Here is a 6,520-nt window from a genome sequence, read left to right as displayed (position 1 = left end):
ACTAACCCATGTTTGGCCAACCACGCATGCCACCGGTTGACACTGGGCCTTATATAACAATGGGAATATTCATTGTTGGACTATAATTGGTCCTGCATGGGGGGTGGAATGAGGCCTTGAGGTGTCTATCCATGTCATTTGTTGTCGAACATTGCCGCTGGACATTTTGAATGGCATGAATGTCATTGGCCCTTGTGACATAGTCGACACATTCGCCTCTTCTTCTAAACCTGGCTCAGCAATTCTTGACAATTGGACGGTACGTGACACCTCCATCTTGAGAGTTTAGACCACTCCCATACCCTCCCAAATGTTGAGGACAACGGGATCACCTTCTCCAGTCCCCAACAACAAAAGTGCTATTTTCCACTTGCATGGAATGACTATTTGCACCTGAGACAACCAACTGTAGACATGGTTCCATATCCCTCTAGCGATCTAACATGCCCCGAATAAATGAAAGTGGTTTTCAAAGGCCACCTTATAGAACACGCAAACTGGCAGGATGTCTTTCTAGTTGCCCACCCAATCCTTACTTGAGAGCTTACGTGTAATCAGCTGCCATAGGAGAAAATTCAAACACTGAGATGGTGTGGCTTTCCAAACTCAACTAAGTCGGAGCTTCTAGATTTTCAAGGAGTCCATTCTGCGCATAGCAGTTCCATGGAATGCATATTTCTCTTGAAAGCAACAATGAAGGCATACTACGAAAATCTGCCTTAGTAAGACAGTGGAGAGGTTTACCTTATTCACATTGGCCCAATCCGTAAGATCTGGAGAGGATACAAGAATGGGACTTGTAGGCAACTCAAGTAGATCCATTGTAGACTGCAAGAAGGGTTTCTTTCTTGCTGTGAGCTGGAAAACCTGAGTGCAATCTTCAATATAGAGCTAGCGATGTTGGTTTTGATTCAAGAGATACCACCAAAATCTTAAGCCTCTGTCATTAAGGCATTTGGCAAAGTGGTAGACTAATCTATACCAAAGCCATTTGGTTCGATAAGCCATCTACTAACCATCTACTAACCCATAAATTGAGACCAAGTGAGCCATCCCCCCCTATGCGTCTCCCCCTATGAGCATAGCACATGCCCAGGAACTATGCTCTATCTTTTTTTGCCAAAGAGCAATTGACTGTGTGAGAACCACAGATTGCATCACCTTGATTGGAAATTGCGATAGTAAGCCTTCTTGCCAACTAATTGAACCATTCCCAAAGATGAGCGCCCCAATTTTTCAATACGCCGTCTATCAAGTGGCATGAAGGCGAGAGTCATCACAAAAGTGCTTTTTTTTTGTTTGATTTCCCTAGTGTTACATAGAACTACATAATCTTAACAACCACTTTCTCAATAAATGACAAGCACCTTTCATTCAATCTCTTGCCACTTTGTGACTCATTGTGAGTGTCCTTGTTCAATGTGGGATTGATTGAAAAATTCAATGTCCTATCCTTTGCTTGTATTGATCTTAGGTGTTATCAACCATCACACAATGTCCAATTCATCTTGTGACATGTACGAACATAGGTAAAGTATATTTCTTAGCTAGAAAAGTAGGAGCGTTGATCTCCCCATGCCAAAGGTACAACAATGAACTTTTAAGTTTCTTTTCCATGAAAAGACTATACATGGCTCAAAGCAACAACTGCGTTCAAATCCAAAGGAAGAAAGGGACCTTCTACTTCCATTGCTTCTCTTAAGCAGTGCAGCTTGCAATTCAAATCCAAAGGAATAAGCATTACAATATGCATTCAAATCCAAAGGGAGAAAGGGCCACAGGGCCTTCTCCTTTTTTCACTTCTCTTTAGCATTGCAAGCTACATTCAAATCCAAAGTGATAAGCATTGCGAGATACATTCAAATCCAAAGGTAGAAAGTTGCCACAATCAAAAACTTTTGCTTGCTTTACTTTTATTTAAGTTACATATGTAGAATCATCCATTCTTCTCTAACTTTAGCATATGTTTGTTCATTTGAGTTTATTCTAGATTGCAATTGCATTTTAAGTTCTCATAGTTGTGTCAATTGGATTTATATTCATGACAATAACATAAGATAGTTCTCGTGACATATTGGCACCATTCAATGTCATCTCATTTCTCAAATTTCATGAAAAGTAAAACACGTGTGAATGCTCACCACCACTGATGCAAGCTATTTTTTCTACACCTCCATAAGTCGTGTGCTACTTATGTAGTACTATTTATATTTCTCTTGAGAGTATGTATGCAATCAATTTTTATTGGGTAGCCCTGCTTTAGCAATCGCCTTGGTATAAGGGTGCCATCTAATGCAATTGGATTGGCTTGAACCTCCATCCCTGCTTTCATGTATTTTTGTTATTCCTTTACATTCTCTCTCTCTCTTGTACAAAATGTTGTATGAGGTTGGAATTTCTTCCTTTTCGAACATTGGGTTTTGATGTTATGCTTGTATGAAAGACTACTACTCCATCTTCATATTTTGAACCTTCATAATGTACATACTTTGTAAACTTGACTTTTGATACACCTTCTACTTATAGACTTTGCCTTTTGAGATATGTCGTGCTTTTCCCTAACATAGTATTATTCCTTCTAATTTAATAGTAGTGTGAGCTCCTTCTCTAGTCCTTTTTGATAAACTATCTCCACTCTAGGCATTGTACCTTAGCAATGTGTGATTAAAATATGAATGACAAGTCTCAAATAATGAGTTTTAATGAAAAAACACGATTGGCCTTCCATTCCCTCTTGATTCCTTTGATTTCATTTTCAATATGTAGTATACTCTAGGATATTATGCCTTGCTTAAGTTTCCTCTTTATGCAAGTGAGGTGTTTAAATGGCTTTCTACAATGCAACACTTGTCCTATTCTTCCCATTTGTCCTAATTGGACTCGTCGTCTATCTCTTTCTTATTTGTCCTCCTCTTTTTTATCCTACTTGCTTTCATACCCCTTTCATATTTCGTTATGACAAGCCTTGTGTTCCTCTGATGAGCTCAACAGTACATTATCACTCAGTTAATACTATTTGTTGAATTGTAAAAGCTGCCATACTATCTTGTAGAAGTTGTATTCATCTTGCAAATATAAGTTTGTGGTACAACAAATTGTCCTATATCTACATGCTCACTTGCATGCATGAGATGTTTCCCCAACTTTGTAGGTGGTGTCTTTAATTGTTTCACATTTTTTGAAATAGAAAAACATTGCGATATATGAGCCAAAATCTCACACTAAGGAACGAACTTGTGTCAATCCGGGTTATCATATTCTTTAGTGCATCAATGCACTGGCATAGAGGATTGTGATAAAATATGAAGAGGGGAGAGGAGAAGAGTGGAGATGAGGAGAGAGGGCACAACTAGAGAGCACACCATAACTGACTAACTGTACACTAGATTTAGTTGAAAAAATAGAATATATACAAACCCTTTTAGGGTTAGGGTTAGGGGATCTAACCCTTTCCTTTATAGCACTCTATAAGGTTAGTGCTATGCACATATGATCACATGATGGTGCTGTGCACACATGATCACATGATGTTGAGCGTGAAGTCTCAACACCTTCCCTCAAGATCAACATCATGAAGTAGGCCTTCCCTCAAGATGATGATTCTGGGGAATCGAAGGACTGAACATTACATTCCACCACACCCCTTTAATGGGAATGTCCTTCCTCTATGTCAAACCAAGAGCTAGTCGATGTTTCTCGAATAGCTCTTTACCGAGTGGTTTGGTAAAGATGTCTGCAACATTTTCTTTGCTATCACAATGCTGCAGTGTGATGTCACCAAGTAACACTCTTTCTTTGATGAAGTGCTCTTTGACATCAATATGCTTTGTCCTGGAGTGATATACTGGATTCTTGGCCAATGCTTGAGCCGATTGATTATCACAGTATATTGTTGTTGGCTTAGACTCATCAAAGTAATATGTTTCTGACAATAGTCTTCTAAGCCATATAGCCTCACATGCACCTGTAGTGAGTGCTCTATATTCTGCTTCAGTCGAAGACAAAGAAACAGTTGGCTGTTTGTTTGACAACCATGATATAGCACCTTGACCAAGGAAAAATGCATATCCCTGTGTCGATCTCCTGGTCTCATGATCTCCGGCATAGTCACTGTCACAATATCCCATGCAACCGTGGATGACTTCCTCTGTATTCTATCCCAAACTGTCTTGTACCTCTGATGTATCTCAAGACTCTTTTGGCTGCATTCCTTTGAGACTGTTTTGGATTGGCCATAAACTATGCTAATGAGCTTACTGCAAAACAAATATCTGGCCGTGTGATTGTCAGATATATAAGCGATCCGATGAGCTACCTGTAGTATCTGTCATTGACTGTAGGCTTTTCTGAATCTTTAGTCAGTTTCAAACTATGTTCCATGGGAGTGGCTGCAATATGAGACTGTCAACATACTTGAGTTGACTCATGAATGTGCTATCTGAATCTCTCCAGAACTCAATTCCAAGACAATAGTGCATAAGTCTAAGATCTTTCATGTTGAACTCTACAGATAAGTCTTGTTTCAGTTTTCTGATGAAGCTATCCTTGCTTCCTATCACAATCAGATCATCTACGTACAAAAGTTCAATAGTAATGTCTTCCCCTTGAACTTTGTAGTAGAGAGTACGATCTGCATTGGATTTCATGTATCCCAGATCAGCAAAATACTTGTCAATTCTACTGTACCAACTTTTGGGTGCCTGCTTTAAGCCGTAGAGACTTTTCTTGAGATGGCAAACCTTATTCTCCTTTCGTGGTTTAACATAACCTGCTGGTTGTTGCATGTAGACTTCCTCGTCTAGGTAACCATTGAGAAATGCATTCTTGACATCGAGTTGGTACACATTCCATTTGCTGAGTGTCACTAGTGATATCAAGAACCGCATGGAATCCATCTTTGCTACTGGAGCATAAGTCTCATCATAGTCTTGACCATATTGTTGTGCAAATCCTTTTGCAACTAGTCTGGCTTTGTATCTCTGAAGACTGTCATCTGGATTGTACTTCACTTTGTATACCCATTTGTTTGCTATGGCCTTCTTTCCTGGTGGAAGGTCACATAATTCCCAAGTATTATTCTTATACAAAGCATCCATTTCTTCATTCATAGCAGTTTGCCATTCTGGCTTGTCTACTGCGTCTTCGAAGTACACTGGCTCTTCTTTAGCCATGATGGTAGTCATAAGAGCATAGTTGGTGATTTCCACCTGAATTGCTTTGCCTTTCTAAGCATATGTCAATCTAGCTGGTGGTCTGCTTTCCCTAGTAGACCGTCTGAGCTACTATGGCTCTGCTTGGGGTGTTGCTAGCAATTCTTGCTCTTCTTCATCAACCTGTTCTGTAGATGACTGTGAAGTTGATGGTTCTATCTCCTGTGTAGGTGAGGTTTTCCATTCTGATTCCTCATCAAAGATTACATCTCTGGAGATAATGACTTTGCGGTTGATGGGATCATACAATTTGTATGCTTTGCTTTCTTCACTGTAGCCAACCATGATGCATTTGCGTGACTTTTCATCCAATTTCCTGTGATGATCATCATGTACGTGAGCATATGCTATGCAACCAAATATGCGGAGATGCCCAATGTGTGGCTTGTATCCAGTGAATGCTTCATAAGGAGTCATACCCTGTATCGGTTCGGTAGGAAGCCGATTAAGCACGTAGTTTGCTGTAGCTATTGCTTCTGCCCAATACTGATTTGGAAGATGCTTTTCACTAAGATTTGCTCTAGCACTGTCTGCTAAAGTCCCATTCTTCCTTTCAGCTCTTGCATTCTGCTGAGGAGTATCTGCACATGTGAATTGTCTTCAAATGCCGTGATTTTTGCGAAAGTTCATGAATGCTGAAGACATGTATTCACCTCTTCTATCTGATCTCATGACCTTGATCTTTCTGCTTGTCTGGTTTTCTACCATGGCTTTGAATTCTTGAAATCTGAAAAACACTTCAGATTTCTCTTTTAGAAAGTAGACCCAACAATATCTACTGTAGTCGTCGATGAAAGTCAAGTAGTAAAGTGAACCATTGATGCTGCGGGTTTTGGCATAACCCCATACATCTGTATGTATCAAATCAAGAATACCTCGTGCACGAGAGGTACTTCTGTCAAAGTTGGTTCGCTTTTGTTTGCCAAAGCAGCATGCTTCACAAACTTTTCCAATAAACTGTAGCTTCGGAATCCCAATTGCCATATTTTGATTCTTGAGATCTAACAAGTACTTGAAATTGACATGACCATACCTTTTGTGCCATTTTGCAGATAGTGGCATCTATTGTGGTTGAGCTAACATGGCATGCTTATCTGGTATTGTAGCTAGCATTCTGTATAAGCGTCCTTCCTTGACACCTTTTGCTACTAGCTGACATCTTTTGGATTTGTCTCTGATAGTGCATTCATCACCATCAAAGATAACTTTGTAATTGTGTTCCGTCATTTGACCTATTGACAAAAGGTTCTTGTTGAGCTTTGGAACATAGAGCACATCTTTCATTAATTCTTTTGTACCAGTGAAATTGT

Source organism: Dipteris shenzhenensis, chromosome 22 (assembly GCF_047967505.1).
Source record: "Dipteris shenzhenensis isolate YYH24624 ecotype China chromosome 22, Dip_SZ_1.0, whole genome shotgun sequence".
Lineage (NCBI taxonomy): Eukaryota > Viridiplantae > Streptophyta > Polypodiopsida > Gleicheniales > Dipteridaceae > Dipteris > Dipteris shenzhenensis.
The sequence above is the reverse complement of the archived record's forward strand: the minus strand, read 5'-3'. Positions refer to the sequence as shown.